The sequence below is a fragment of the Carassius gibelio genome, chromosome A20 (assembly GCF_023724105.1).
Source record: "Carassius gibelio isolate Cgi1373 ecotype wild population from Czech Republic chromosome A20, carGib1.2-hapl.c, whole genome shotgun sequence".
In the NCBI taxonomy this organism is placed as follows: domain Eukaryota; kingdom Metazoa; phylum Chordata; class Actinopteri; order Cypriniformes; family Cyprinidae; genus Carassius; species Carassius gibelio.
Genome location: NC_068390.1, coordinates 107,466 through 124,439, shown reverse-complemented (window position 1 = coordinate 124,439; position 16,974 = coordinate 107,466). Strand labels below are relative to the sequence as shown.

Genomic DNA, 16,974 nt, shown 5'->3' with positions numbered 1-16,974 from the left:
TTGAAGTCTATTGGATTTTTATGACATTTTAATATTATTTTTAAGAAAACCGTAACTCAAACCAGTCTGAAAAGATATAGCACACCAAGTCAGAACAGTATGAAGGTCTGACCCGAGTTTGGAGTATGTAGCTTGAACGGTCTAGGAGGAGTTAGTGCCCAAAAATTTTGCGGACAGAAAAATAATAATAATAAGAAGAAGTTTAAATAGGATTTCAGTAAGTTGGCTTTCTCAAGCCAACTTAATAATAAGTTTAAATAGGATTTCAGTAAGTTGGCTTTCTCAAGCCAACTTAATAAAGGTGACTTGACTAGTACACAGCGTCTAATGCTCACTTACATTTAAGGACAACGAATTTACCTAGTAACAACATCTATTAATATAATAATCATAATATATATTTAATAATAATAATAATAATTATATATATATATATATATATATATATATATATATATATATTATTATTATTATTATTATTATATATATAAAAATAATATTATAAAAACAAATAAAAACATCAAATGTGTTAAAATTAGTTTTCATGTTTACTCCACTCACTGGAACAGTTTGTCACAGGAGCTGAATATTACATAACAGATCCCGTTGTTCTATATCTTGATTGGATGGCTCAGACTTTTCGCTCCGCATTATTTGCATAAAGAGAACGTGGACTTTCCCTTATTTGCCCAGGACAGAATGTTTCCTGAACAAACCGAAAGCAGGTGTGCCGCTGTTTACAGCTTTACAGGAAGAGACAGGCTCAGAACAGGTAAGGAACAGAAAGAAACATGTATGCTTATATTTAAACTTAAAACATTTAATCTCTTTAAACGTTTTGTTGTTGTTGTTACTGCTGCATGGAACTTTAGATTAGGCTGTATTTTTGCTATCTTTGATGAGTGGGAATGTTTCGTAAAGAAAGGTGAACGGCCTCACAAAAGGCCTCATATGTTATCTACTTCGTCTTTTTCTTCTTCTTCGTCTTCTTCTTCTTAAAACACCTTGTTGTTTTCTCTCTTAACTTCCTGAGGTATTGAGTTATTTTGTGTTATTTCCATCAGATATCGCAATTTGAATCTGGGAATACAGGAAAAGCGATGGAATCATTTCCAGGTAAAGAAAATGTTCCAGGTTTGGGGAATTTATGGTTAAAGTGGGCTCAATTTTACAATTGAAAAACATACATTTTGGTTTGGGGAGCAATAATACCTGCATGTAGTGTTCCTCAACTGATTTTGCTTTTATTCAGTTGTCGCATTTACATTGGAGCCAGGTGCCACCCCAATAATAACTATGCTACAATATTATTTTCTTTGTTGAATCATACTTTGTTGAATCGTACTGAAGCGAACTCAAGGATGCGACGCGTCTGGTCTGGTGTTCCACATCGGGCTAATTCCAGCCTCTCGTGTGCGCGCTCTCGCGATACAGGTTCATTTTCTACGGAGTAAAAAAAGTCGCAGAGCAGAGAGGACACAGACAACGAGTTGACGGCCACAACAGAGTAGAAAACACAGTCTCTGCATTCAAATTAAAAATGTATTAAGAATTTAGTAGCCTGACGGATCATGCGCACTCCCGCTGTGCCTCAAGTTCAAGCAAAGCAGGAGTGCATTTTTATTAGCATGAACATCAGATCCAGGCTGAAACATACACGGCAGCTTACTGAATGTATAGTGTCATGTAATCACTCGAGCAGTGTTTCAACCAAGGGAAGACACGCAGAAATGTCTTTATCATAACTTTTGATCAATTTAAATTAAAACGTCCATGTTAAATAAAAGTATTAATTTATAATTAAAAATGTATGATTAAATACATACATACATATATATATATATATATATATATATATATATATATATATATATATATATATATATATATATATATATATATATAATAAAAATACTGACTCCAAGCTTTTAAATGCTATGGTGAATCATGTTACAAAAGCTCAGATAAATCCTGATCTTTGGATCTCTTTATTCATTAAAAGAATAGTGAAAAAAATAAATAAATAAATAAAAAAACAAATCAGCTTTGAAATCACAGGATTAAATTACATTTTAATATATATTCAAATACAATGCAGTTATTTGAAGTTGTAAAAATAGACCAGTTTCAAATTATTACTGCTTTTATTGTATTTTGGATCAAATAAATGCAGGCTTGGTGAGCAGAAGAATAATCTTTAAAAAAACATAAAAAATGTACTATTCAAAACTTTTGCTGATGGTGTACTTAATCGTAGGCTTGTTAATTAATCCTGATTAATTCTCACTCCAGGCTGAACTCAAAAGCTGGCAGCCCTGTTTGAAGTAATTTGAAGTTTTATGCTCCCTTAACAACATTTACAGAATTCACTGTAGTCTACAAGTTAATTATAGATATTTTGCTCCAACTACTGGTTAATGATATAAAATATATTCCAAATAATAATGATTGCAACTATTAAACCGGTTGAGAAAAGTACAGAAGAATTAAACACATTTGATCAAAGGTAGAATAATCCATTGTTGTTCATTGTGCAAGAAACGAAAGGCAATATAAATATACACACACACACACACACACACACATACATACATACATATATATATATATATATATATATATATATATATATATATATATATATATATATATATAATGTACGTGTGTGTGTGTGTGTGTATTTGTAAATAAATCAAATCAAAGCCAATTAATACAGTCATTTAATACACTGTATTTAATGGCTTTGATTTAAATTATGCTTATTGAATTAATATATTTACACTACAGTTTATAGGAAGATAAGAAAAACATTCTTGCGACAGTTGCTGCTGGGCCATACTGACTGGATATAATAACTCAGCAGCTGTGTATGTCCTGATGGCTTCTGAGCTTTGATGGACTTGCCCGCATTCCATCCGCATCCGGTGTAATATATCAACATCTGAATGAGTGTCAATGTCTTTGCCCTCACCCTTGACTGGGCTTTGTAATAGGATGTCGTCCAATACCAAAGTTTTGCCTGGTGCAATATTTTATAGTCGGTTTGAATCTCTCATGCATTTAAAAATGCAACAGAAGAATGAAAAGATACCTGAAGTGTGAAATTAAAACTGCCAGTAGGTGGCAATAAGTCACTCTTAATAAGTGAGTTGTTACGATTGAACCGAATCATTTAACGGTTCATTCGGGAACAAAACAGCGTCCTGTTGTTCAGAGACATAAAACGGCGCTGTGGGTGTTTTTGTAACGATTTTTTTGTTGGAGAAAAATAGAGCAAATACAGGAAATATGGTGTCTAAAACGTAATCTATTAATATTTTAACTACTTGTTTATTTAACTGCTGTATAAATCCAATATATCATTTGTAATCATGCTTGCTTTTGGAGAAAAAAAAAAACGTCCCTCTTCATGTGATATTAACTACATGAAATTATATAAATAATGTTCTTCCACCTATTTTAAATTATGTGATAATTCTAAACGCATTTTAATAGATTGATTAATGCATGCAGTGAAAGAACGCACTCTAAATGCGCGAACGTACACTAGTCTAACCTAGTGCTTTTCGTGATATAGGCAACTCCTAATATCAAATCGCACATCATTAAAACTACAATTACAATATTATCACAGACTATACATATTTCACAACCCTGTTTAGATTTTTATAATGTATTGTCTTCTTATCTACCAGGTCACATTTAAAGCTCTGCATGTTTGCAGGGTAAAAACATGGGTCGATTTTCGCATTGTTCTGAACTCTGAACAAAACAACAGTTGTATTGTAAATGCTCATTAATTCTCTGCCAGCAGGTGGAGCGTTTGGTAGAAATATAACCGTTTCCCCAATAATGACAGAACACAAAGCAGCAGCACATGACTTTGAATGTGCAGCACTCAAGTTTATTCAATGAAATCATAACTTTAGGCTTTTGAAGTTTAATCATCTAATTCAGCCATATCGCAATTCTGGTCTTTCCGTCCCAAAATTTAAGACCTCTTGAAATCATACTTAAGATTTCTTGTAAAATTTTAAGACTTTTCAAGGACTTTAATTTGATACAACTACATTTAAGACTTTTGAAGACCCTGTGGAAACCCTGATTAGCACTGTTTTGGTTGGATTGTTTGAATGCATTTGCTTCCTGGATCACTGGACTGAAAACTTTCCCAGGACAGCTTAAAATGATCTATTCACAAGCCAAGCAGAGAAGCAAAATTCTTGCAAATGCAAGTTTATATCTCCTATTTCGAAACTGAATTTAACTCAGCAATTGTGAGTTTTTCAATTATGAGGGGAAAAAAGTCTGGATTATATATAAACTCATGGTTCTGAGTCAAGGGAGAAAAAAAAAGGATTGACGAGTTCTGATCAGAACTATGAAATATAAACTTGGAATTGTGAGAAAAATTTAAGAATTAAAAAAATTATCTTTATTTTATTCCATGGCTCTCATTTTCTGCGACCAGATAGGTTCCACCCACAAAAAATGTATCACCATTTGCAAACACCTGAATTGGTCTATAAATACTACATTAATATGCAAGCTGAAAAAAAGAGTTGACGGCTGCAATGTGAGTGTTTTGCTTCACTCTCAGAAGGCTCTCTTTGAGGAGGGAGCTTTCACTGGCATTTCTCATGGTGCCAGCCCCGCTTTCGCCAAGGCGGAGCGTTGGGTGTGCTCGCGGGTTTCGCTTTCAGATCCGCTGGAAGGAATGTAGACGGGCAAGTCCCTATCTTCTTCCTTAACCACCAGATCCGGCGCCCACTCTCGGGGTTTGGAAGCCCGCGTTTGCGGTACTTTCTCACCGGTGAGATGGCGCAATGCACTGCCTGTCTTTCTCTGAGGAGATTGATGTGGAAGGCGTAGCTGAGCTCGCCAGTTGCACAAGCACCAGTTGCACAAACATCAGTTACACAAGTATATTATGCCTTGTATTATAATAAGCAGCATAAATTAGGATTGGAGCTTGCGCAGTCGGCCCTTGGGGGGCTGATTTTGCTTTTCACGCTGTTAATCGCTCCGCTCTTGCTGGGCACGCTCCGAGGAGTGTGTACGTGCATGCAATTTGCTGAGGCACGGCGCGAACGCGATAGCGGGAATCACACTTGGTGAATGGATTGGAGACGGCTCATCCAATCTCCACACATGTTCACTAGATCAGGAGATCAGGAGATCATTCTGCCAACCCTGCCAGTGTTCCAGGTTGCAGCAATCTCCGGCGAGAGCTTTACTCAGTTACTGCCAGGAAAAAGGCTGAGGCTCGCTACCTCTATGGAGGTCTCTAGTGCAGCTAGTACGGTCGTCCCCTGCTGGTCCGCTGCTTCAGGGCACCGAGCTAGTGGCTCTCAGTTCTGGTGGGCCCTAAGCAGGCTCTGGTAATGGAACAGAAGTAGACTCTCTCTGAGGATGGAGGCCATCAAGGTGGTCCCTCCTTGGGTTGCAGAGTCCAGGTCCTACAGCTGGTACTTCACTTTTCCGAGGAAGGATGAGGTGTTGTGTCCTGTTTTAGATCTGTGCTTTTTGAAGTGCTCAGTCAGGGGACTGAAGATCAGCACGCTTGGACTGGTGTGTCACAATCATAATTATGCACTTATCTCCATCCTTCTTCATTGGAAGTTCCTAAAGTTTGCTTTTGGGGGTAAAGCCTACCAATATGGATCTTCCACTGGCCTTGCATTCTCACCCCACACTTTCATGACTCATGTCCACATTGACGATTGGTTGATATTAGCTCAATCAGAGCAGACGATAGTTCGGCATCTAGGTTTCATTCTCGCTCACATGAGAGAGCTGGGGTTAAGACTTAACACCAAGAAAAGTGTGCTTTCTCCAGTACAAAGAACCACTTATCTGGGTGTGGTTTGGGATTCGACCAAATCCCGGACCCACTTTATATTAAGTGGCCTTAACTACTATGTAGTTACATTTTAATTATTAATTTGGTACAATGCACTTATTGCGTACATACATGTTTTTACATTGTACTTATATTTGAAAAATATCTGCACATAATTACATCTGTAATTAATTTCTGTAATTACGTGTATAATTACAGGTTGACCCATCCCTTACACCTTAACACACCCTTAAACTTACCCATACCACCAAATCTGTCCCTAACCTAGCCTGTTTCCCACCTTAATAGCAGCAAAAAAAGTTGCAATACAATATGAACACAATAAGTACATTGTATTTATTTTTTGATGTAAGTACATAGTAGTTAAGGCCACTTAATATAAAGTGGGACCCAAATCCCAGAGGGCACGTATGTCACCTGCTCGGATCAAGTCGATCCTCAATGCAGTCGCGAGAGTGAGAGAAGGTCGACCACTCACTGTCAAGCAGTCTCTGAGATTGCTGGGTCTGATGGCAGCTGTGTCCAACGTGAATACTATTGGCCTGCTGTACATGAGACCCCTACAGTGGTGGCTCAAGACCAAGGGGTTCTCTCTGAGGGGAAACCCATTTGACATGCTAAAGGTCACGCGGCGGTGCCTACGTGCCTTTAGAAATGTGGAGAAAACCTTGGTTCTTGTCTCAGGGCTTGGTGCTGGGAGCTCCTTGTCGTTGCGTAATGCTAGCGACAGACACATCCCTCACCGGCTGGGGTTCGGTCATGAGTGGCCACCCCACCCTGGGTCTGTGGAGTGGCCGCCATCCGAAATGGCATTTCATCTTTTTGACGGCACTCCATGGGAGGTTCCCGTCAGGAGAGATCTCCTCTCTCATTCGGAGGGTGTGCCCCCGCCTGAAGCTTAGAGGCTGTAGGTGTGGTCTCTGAGGTGTCAACTCTTAGCTTCCGGTCTCTTAACCAAGGTTGTTGAGACTGTTTGCCAATCCAGAGCTCCCTCAATGAGGAAACTGATGCCTTGAAGTGGAGGCTTTTCACTTCTTGGTGTGGAGACCGCCACCTCGTCCAAGTTAACTGCCCGGTTGGTACAGTGCTGGAGTTCCTGCAGGCTCTCCGCAGGGTTGACCCACTCCACCCTGAAGGTCTATGTGGCGGTCATGGTGGCCTTACCGCACCCCTCTCGGTGGCCAGTCAGTCCTCCATGGTGCGCTGAGTCAGAAGAAGCTTGTGCTAAACGGTGATCAAGATGCTATCCTAAGACTCGAGTCCTTTGATCTCCCCTCTCCTGGGGTCTAGACTCACTCCTTCTGAAGTTTGGCCATTGGACGGATTGTCCCCGATTAATGTCAGTCTCCTTCCAAAAGAGGACACAACTAGAAATCAGTGGTTAAGTTTTATTTACAACACTGTTCCAGAACAGTTCAACCCAAATATTTGAGTGTGTGCACTACTTTTTATGGAAGAATGTTTCCTGGGAGAGTAGCCTACAATGTTGTTTGTGTTACTATGAAGTGTAGCGACTCCAACTTTGCAAGGATAGCCTAGATTCTGACTCACAGTCTGTAAGAACGTGTTCATATTTTAAAAATTTGCCATCGATTCAAACACGAGTTTTGAGCAGTGTAGAGTAGAACTTGTTGTTTCTTCAATCACAAATGCAGACATATTTTTTATTTTTTTATGCTGCGGTATACGCAACACAATTCGTAAAAAGACCGTATAAGTTATTACAATCAGTAATTATGTCCCCACTGCATGCAACAAATGCCTTGTCATTGCACCGGGACACTGCGTCACAGTATTGTAAGGTATGGTAATTTCTATCACACGCTTGAGGTATTCAGCTGATCACAGTGCACTGGATAGCTGGCCAATCAGCATACACCTCGCTTTTCAGACAGATTTTCAGACCAGCTTTTTAAAAATTGCAGCGTTTCAGAAAGGTGGGGCATAGCATACTGTACAGTAATGTACTGTATGTGGAAATGTTTTTCACCTTAAACCGCATAAACCCATCGCATTAAACCAAATACACAAAATAATGTTATATTAAGCAACATCATATGACCCCTTTGACTGAATCAATCTAACGGTATAGACATCATTATTGTTTGTCCATAATGCACCAACCACAAACCTCTCTCTCTTGTTTTGTTTTCTCAGACTGCTGTCCACATCGTAGTATGCCTGTAGAGACTGATGAGTCTATGACATTGTCCTCTCTCAATCTGGTCTGGCCTGTGTGCCAGCAGTGCCAAACACACACCCTTAAAGACAGAGGAAAAAATGATATATTCAGCCAAAAGATGTGTGTTCCTGATGTAAGTAGATTGGATTACCTAGAGGGTTGCCATGGGTATACTCCTAAAGATTTAAGGGGCAGTCACCTCACCAAACTTTCCATAAGTGATTCCCAACACAGAGAGAGCCCTGTTGGCTTGCCCAGTCTCTACTTGCCTCAGAGTTCAGGAAGACACCTTCAGAGAGACTGTAGAGCCCACATTGAAGATCTGAGCGAAGGTATTTCAGGCATCAGACTTGAAAATTGCTGCATTTCCCCTGACATATATCCACAGAACCCTGTGAGTGAGGATGAGGAGAGTCTAGAAAGGCCTAGTCCTCTTCGCTCTGACCTGGGAGAGAATTCCGGCAGATATTCTCCAGCAAAACAGCCAGGATTTTACGGTATGGTTATTATTAGTATGATTAAAAGGGTTGTGATATGAGGATACAAAGTTTATTTGATCTTTTGAAATAAAAATAGCAGTTACGTTTTAGACCTCAAAATTTCTCCCTAGCTCCATAAATAGCAGAAGAAACCATGAAGCTATTATTATTATTTTATTTTTTTGTCACACTGTGGTATACACCTCTACATCAACACATTAATGCCTAGTTTACCTTACCCACTTCCGTAGCCCTTCTGCAAGTTGTCTGTGTTGTTACATTGACAGTCCCACTTAAATTACAATATCCCCCCCATTTCATTAGAAATAAATCTCAGCATATATTAGGCCTAGATTAAATAATATATGTACTGTGCTGAATAGATTTCCGTATTAAAATATGCATTAAACTGAACTGAAAGTACTAAAATCTTAATGGTAACTGGAGGTGTAATACATGCAGGGGTCTGTTCTGATTCAAACTGATTGCATTAGTATTAGCCTGTATAACCTATGCAACACATACATGTAGTGGGGTATTCTGCATAATCGATTGCACAATGTTGACTTTCATCAGTGGTTGGCATACAGTACATGCAACCAGTGAGAATGCATTTCTGTCAGTGCTCATCCACACAGCAACACAACAAGTTTCTTTTGATAAGTCATTAGTGATGTACCAAAACTTGGCAGAAATCAGAAACATTACTTTTAAGACATCTGATATCATAAATTTTGACATGGGTGAAGTTGCATGTGCTGTATGCACAGAAAAAAATAAACCAGGTGTAATCTGAGTCAATGATGTTATGGAGCTTGTGTTAATGAGACACACTGAGTGTAAACCACACAAACATAATAAATAAATTCTGAGCTATATTCGTCCTCAATAATGTCTGTTTTGGAGTCTTGAATTATGGCTGTGACACACCAAGCCATCAGTAAGAATCTGTTAGCATAGTTTTTGCAGTGTGTTTTTCGACATCAGCACTAGTTGATTCTTGTCAGTTGGGTGACTAAACATGTTGTATTCTAAAACTTAAGCCTGCATTACGACGGTCGCTGTGATTTTGCCAAGATGTTTTGTTGGTCCTGGATCAACATTACTGTTCAAGAATACAGACACAATCCCTACCCCAAAACCTAACCCTACCCATAATTTATTTCTAAAATCAGTGTGAAATGATAGCTGATTAACAAGGGTGTAGAAGCACCTTACCTCGATCATAAGCCTAAAACAGATATTTTCTGTAAAGTTATCCCTAAATTCTGATTGGTTGATTGTGTGGTGTTTTCACACTTTAAAAGAACATACTCCACACAATGTACAACTCACATTCTCAACTTTATTCTTCTTCATCCCATTACTAAACAAAATTCCTCACTAGAGCCCCTAGTGGTGCAGTTCCACATTAATGTTTTATATTTAGCAATTATCAAATATTGTATGCTTCTCAACACAGCATTTCCCCCGTTACTCAAACAGAATTACTACTCTTTTATAATTGTTACCTTATTCAAGTCTTTACTCAAACATCAACTTATCTCAAATAAGCATACTCAAATGACCTCTTATGCATTCAAGCAACAGTTTATTTCAGTGGAGCATAATGAAAGATTCTAGCACACTTTTTTTCCTTTTAACATTACACAGAATAACATTCATCAAACATTTCAGGATTCAGTGTATATTCACATTATTATTATTATTTAAATAGGGCAGTGATCTGCCTACACCCTTTACATATCTTCTTGGTCTGACTTATTTCTTTCTCTTCAGACAAATTACTCCAACACATAGTCTTTAGACCACAAAGGTGGGCATCTCTATCAAGCCCCTATCTGAAGTCAACTCTAAATTCCATCTTTTCCCATCACTTAAGATGAAAAATTTGGACCTGTTTGTTGTTTTACTGCCAACGGATCAGTAAAATGGGCTTCTCCTTTTTTCACATGAAAAGGCTCTGTCACTCTCACCTTATTTCCAACCACAACATTGAGAAATGTAGATCCTCTTTTACGATCTGTGTATTGTTTTCTTTTGTTTAATTGTGTCACACGAGCTCTGACCTGAGCAAATTAATCAGGGGTATCCACAGGCAGAAGAACATTCAAATTTGTTCTCATAGGTCGGCCTCTCAAGACCAGAAAAGAGGGCTCACCCATTGCAGCATGGGGTGTTGTTAGCTCTTCAGCATGGTCAGGACTGCAGATTTCCAGGGCTAATGCACCACTTCAGCTGCTTGAAGACACTCTTTAAGCACCCTGTTGAACCATTTGATGGCCCCATTTTCCTGAGTGTGATAAACACAGGCCTTTATGTGCTTTATTCCCTGTGTTTTCACGAAATCAGCAAATGCAGACGAAGTGAACTACATGCAGTGTTGGGCAAGCTACTTGGAAAATGTAGTGAGCTAAGCTACCAGTTACTCTACAGTAAATGAAGCTTCACTACACTGAAGCTACCCCCCTGCGAAATGTAGCAAGCTAAGCTACATCAACAGTAGCTTGCTACATCTAAGCTACTTTTAAAATTAAATTTTAATGTTGAACATGTTTTATTACAAGTCAATGCTATTTCAGTACTTAAAACTGTCAGTCAAACAGATAGGCAGGTGTAATTTTTTAGTTTAATAGTTTTTTGTGTTCCTTATCAATTTGGCTACAAAAACAATCAAAATACATGTAATTAACAATGTGCGCACAAGTAAGTGTATGCACCTGTTGCATGGGCATGCTTAATATACTGTAGGCCTTTGCAGAACAAAATGCAAGACCTCCAAACAATTTCAGGCTGGCCCTTATGAAACAAAAATATATTGCAGTATATTGGAAAATATCATGCAATATATTAGGCATATATTCTTATATATATATTTATTTTTTCCAATATATTTCAATATATTGAAAGCGGCAAACATTTGTATATTTTGCAATATAATATATAATATATGTGTCATCAATATATTATTAAATGTATTCAAATATATAAAATATTATAAATAAAAAGGGAAAATAATATATTACAATATATCACAATATATTTAAAGAAATATATTGGTAAACATATTTTTTTCTTTCGTAAGAGGGACCCTGATAATTTTTACAAGCAGCATCTGAAAACATATTTTCTCTCTGTTATCTCGGTCAGTGTCATGTACTTGTCAAGGTACGGCCACGGCGACTCACTCCTCGGCATTAACTGTTCTCCGACCTCATCCTGTGCCATCATTTCATCAAATAATTTTTTGCCTGACTGGCTAAGGACTGGTACCATCCGGAGCAGAAGGTGGCGGTAATGCATCATAAAGATGGTTGGTTGCTATCTACCCTAAACACAAACAAGACGTCGCGTCACTACTGATCCAGGATCAGCGATCTTAGCAGTTGTATTTCCCGATTTGAGTTTGAGCTTCAGAAATGCTTGCGGAAATGTAGCTTGTGTGGAAGCTACCGCACTACTTGGTAGAAAAAAGAGCTTCGCTACTGAAAAGCTGTTTGATTCAGAAAGCAGCGAAGCTACGACCAAGCTACTGAGAAATTTAATTAAACTATTAGCTTCGCTGCTTTTAGCGACGCTACTGCCCAACACTGACTACATGATTGTCTGTTGAGATGGTGCAGGGGTTTCCTTAATTTGCAAAGATAGTGGTCAGAAATTTCAAAACAATCGCTGCTGTTACTGATGAAGCAAAACCAACTTCTAGCCATTTGCTGAAATAGTCAATCAGTGTTATTGCAAACTTACAATCAGTAGCTCCCTTTTTGAAAGGTCCAACTATATCAATAGCAACATGTTGAAATGGGCCTTTTGGCAGTGGTGGACAGTACTGTACTTAAGTACATTTTTCAAGTATCTGTACTTTACTGGAGTAGTTTATTTTGAGTAACTTTTACTTTTACTTCACTACATTCCAAAGTATAAGATCATACTTTTAACTTCACTATATTTCATAAAACATATCGTTACTCCCTATAATATATCACGTGCTCCGACACGCAGAAGCGGTGTCTGATTCATCATGAACAAACTGAGTCTTTTCAAAATAAACTTTTAAATCGGATCGCAAATCGCACCAAACTATTAGTTTCCGAATTAGAATTATCTGATTGCAGCTGTTCTGGAGTCGACCACTCACTGATTCAAATGAACCATTTAGTGCGAGTCAGTAAGAACCGGGAGATCTTGTGAGCGTGCGTGCGTCTGATGTTGCTAAAAGTAAGTTATTAATGTCGAAATTTAGGATTAATTATTGTGACTGAAAATCATATTTAGGTCAAAATTGTCAGTTGTTTGGGAACTAAATCCGCTGTAAAAAGTGATCTGTTTAAGCCCACTGAAATGCTCGAGTGCAGACGATGCAGACACATCAATCAGTGTCTCTGTGTTTTAGGTAAAAAAAAACAACAACAAAAAAAACATTCAACTAACACAGATTAAATAAAATAACTTGTGCATGTTCAAATTCCCCGCTGCCATAATATTAACAGTTTTATTAAAATAGTACCATGTAGTACCAATAGTACCGTCTGTTTTTATATTGTTTATCAACAGTAACGTTATATTGTTTGGATTAACTAGACGAGCAGATAGACATGAATGTTTATTCATAACCGTACTGAAAATAAGTAAATATTGTTAGCTGATGCTAACTATCTAGCTAACAAGCTTGCTGGTGCTAACTTGAGGAAATTATTATAAATAATGTCCAAATATTTTTGTTCAACAACACACAATATATATATATATATATATATATATATATATATATATATATATATATAGATTACATCTATATATATATATATATATATATATATATATATATATATATATATATATATATATATATATATATATATATATATAGATAACATCTAGGGACAAAAGTAAGGATGTGATGTTCAGAACATGGTAACTACAGTAATTATCAAAGTGGGAAGAGATGCACCCCGTTTGGCCAGGGGTGTTTTTACACCTCAGACAAGGTTTGAGAAGGAAAAAAATTATTATGAAAATATTATTATATTTTCCTTAAAATGTTCTTCCTAACTTCAGGCATTATTATCATGTCATATATAACTGTGATGTTCTGTTAAACAACAAACTTTAAAATACTTTGTTCTTGCTGGTGAAAATCAGATGGTCAACTCTGCTTTCTCTCAGGTACATCACAGTGTAAGCTTCACAGTGAACATTACTCTCGTCAACGTAGTCCATATCAACAACAAAAATATATCTTGACTCCATATAGTGGTTATTTTGGAAAAAAATCCCAGGTATTTTGAGCTGTAGGATTATTTAAAAAAATATGTGCTAATATAAAATTAAATTAAGTAGCCTATATAAAATTGCAAACATCTATCTTTCAGTATTTTTTTAATTAAGTACATAAAAAATTTAGTACTTTTGTACTTTCACTTGAGTAAAATTGAAAAAGGAGTAGTTTTACTGGAGTAATATTTTACTATATATATCTGTACTTTTACTCAAGTACTTGATTTGTGTACTTCGTCCACCACTGCCTTTTGAGGACTCCACTGGCTGCATTGGAGCTGTAAATGTTTTGGCCGATTTATCACTGGCCTGGCAGGTCACACATGCGGACAGGATCGTGTGAACAAGATCCTCCATTCATGGCCACCAATACAGCTCTATCAGATGTGGTTTAGATCGAACCAGCCCTTGATGTCCCTTGTGCGCCAGGTGGATGAGGTGTTCCTGCAGTGCAATAGAAACAATCAAATGATTCCCCCTGAATATCAATGGACATTCAACAGCCAGTTCATGTCTGATCAGGAAGTATGGATGTAAATCAATGGAGACAGACTTCTGTAGTTTAGCCCAACCTGTTTGAATTGTCTGACGTAACTGAGACAGTTCTGGACATTCCTCTCATTCAGCTTTAATGTGTTATATTGATTGAACATATATATGTGTTGTATGAATTGAACATCAAATATGGTATGCTATTGTATGCTCAACACAACAGATTGGAATGTTGTTACAGGATCAACATGGATGTTGATACAGGAACATGTTGTACTTGCTGAAATCATGCTCCCCACATTATAAAATTGATACTGAAGGAATGCTTGACCAAAAAGTTTGTGAAACACTGTATCTCTGCACTGATAGGTCAGCAGAAAATAAGCAATAGATTACTTCTACTTTCCATATTAGCATATCATTGTTTTGTTTTTTTGAATATTGAGAGAGCTAAATGATTGGACCAAATGTTTAAGTGTCTCAATATGTTGAATAATTAATTCTCAAATAAATTCTGGGCTAGGTGTCCATAAGGCTTGATTCCCTAAGGATAATCCCATATGTGTATTCTTCCACGATAAGTTTTCCTTCTTGGTAAACCTGTGTCTTCGCTTGACAGACCTGCTCTGTCACTCTCTTCTGGCAGCTTCCATCCCTACTCTAAGGTAGGACCTGCCTCAGAGACCCATTCCATATGTAGTACTGCCCCCAGGTCAGTCCATATCAGTATCTCCACGTCACCTCCCTATGGGTAGGATGTGGTCTCCTTAGCGACCTTTTCCTAAGGCTTGTTTCCCCATCGTTTTGCCAAGCTGAACGAAGAACAAATAGGGAAGATCTGAAGCAATATTTCACCGAAGGTTGAAATCCCTTCCACTAACTTTGTTTGGGCAGAAGAGCAGCATGGCCTTCTCCAGCAGCGATGTACTCACCCTTTCGCTGTTGCCGGGACATGTTTTCGGCTCCTCAGCGTAAAACCTGAATCAGGGAATGAGGGTTACGTACGTAACAGAGACGTTTCTTTGACAGTGGCCTTCATCTCATCTGCAGTTTTTGGTCTCTTGTTTCTCATTTCCCTCTTGACAGTACCCCATATATTCTCTATGGGGTTCAGGTCTGGTGAGTTTGCTGGCCAGTAAAGCACACCAACACCATGATCATTTAACCAACTTTTGGTGCTTTTGGCAGTGTGGGCAGGTCCCAGATCCTGTTGGAAAATAAAATCGGCATTTTCAAATAGCTGGTTAGCAGAAGGAAGCACTTCAAAATTTCTTGGTAAGCAGATGCAGTGACTTTGGTTTTCAAAAAACACAATGGACCAACACCAGCAGATGACATTGCACCCCTAAATCATCACAGACTGGACTTCAAGCAACTTGGGCTATGAGCTTCTTCACCCTTCAATCTCCAGACTCTAGGGCCTTGGTTTCCAAATGAAATACAAAGTGATCACTTACCACTTTTTATTAAATGAACACATGTAGGCATAGTAGTAGTAGTAGTGCACAAGTAGTGCAAAACAAGAAACAAGAAAGTGCATTCTGTCAACTTTTTAGTGCATGAAATTCACAATTTAAACTATGCAACTGGGACAAGCCTGTCAACTGTTTGCTTTTTTTAAGAGAAGCTCTGTGGCAAAAAACAATGTTCCTACTGACACTAAAAACCCTCTTAGATGGGGAGCTAGTTGTTGAAGCACATAAATAAATATATATAAATGTATACCAAAGACTTTTGCGCTCTCTCTGTCTATATTATGAAAACTGGTAAATATATTGGTGAAATTCCCTACTAGTATTCCAAATGGCCATAGTCTATGTTTCTCTATTCAAAAATCAGGTAAGTGCATTTATTCAGCGATCACAATCGCAGACAAAACAGTTGAGATCTCATGACAGAACCAGAGGCGGATCTATCTCTTGCCACCCCATTTATAAATCAGATAATATTTTTTAAGTATATTTTATGTTCAAAGCCTACACGTTGAAGGCCAAGGAGACCCGCACCAAACTCCTCTCAAATGGAAATCTCTGATTAAGAATCCCCTCCCCCTAACAGTCACAATGGTCTCACCCATCACCAGCACTGCAGTGACCCCCGTGAAATTTCACCCGTCAGTGTTAGCAGGGCAGCCGTGCATCTGTCTGCAGTATGCAGTGTCTCAGAGAAGAGAGATTGATAAGCAGTTAGCAGTGAGTTTAGAGGTAAGTCTGACACCGACAGTCGAAAAAGTCCATAAGCAGACAGTTAACCCTGCAACAACCACATTATTTACATCCGCAATATGTCTCATCAAATTTTTCTATGATCGTCAGGTCAGATTAGGGTGTTAACCTTAGTCTAGCTCACTGATTACACAGAGAAAGGGTCCAACATTCACAAATTAAGACCCACACCATCCAAAAACCCAGCTAAAACTCTGATTTGACTCCCACTCTGTTAAATGTAGTGAAGAGAACAAAACACATTCAATGAAAACCGTAGTATTTTAAATTATGGATAATGTCCATGCCCCCCCCCCCCCCCCCCCCCCGAAACCTAATGCCACCCCAGGAAAAAATCTGTAGATCCACCACTGGACAGAACACAAACCCGCTAAACAACGCTTTCATTAGATCACTAAAATCCAGCTTGTTTGTGTTTTCAAATCATCGTTGGTGGTGCTTCCGCAATGAGGTTTA

General features: G+C 38.1%; 1 long non-coding RNA gene across 1 annotated transcript; it reads left to right on the top strand.

Annotated features, from left to right (window-relative positions):
• Positions 1-671: 671 nt before the first annotated feature.
• LOC127938086 (uncharacterized) lies at positions 672-11,517 on the top strand. The gene is made up of 3 exons (XR_008148627.1): positions 672-772; positions 1,065-1,116; positions 8,021-11,517. It is a non-coding gene; the product is annotated as an uncharacterized LOC127938086 (long non-coding RNA).
• Positions 11,518-16,974: the final 5,457 nt, after the last annotated feature.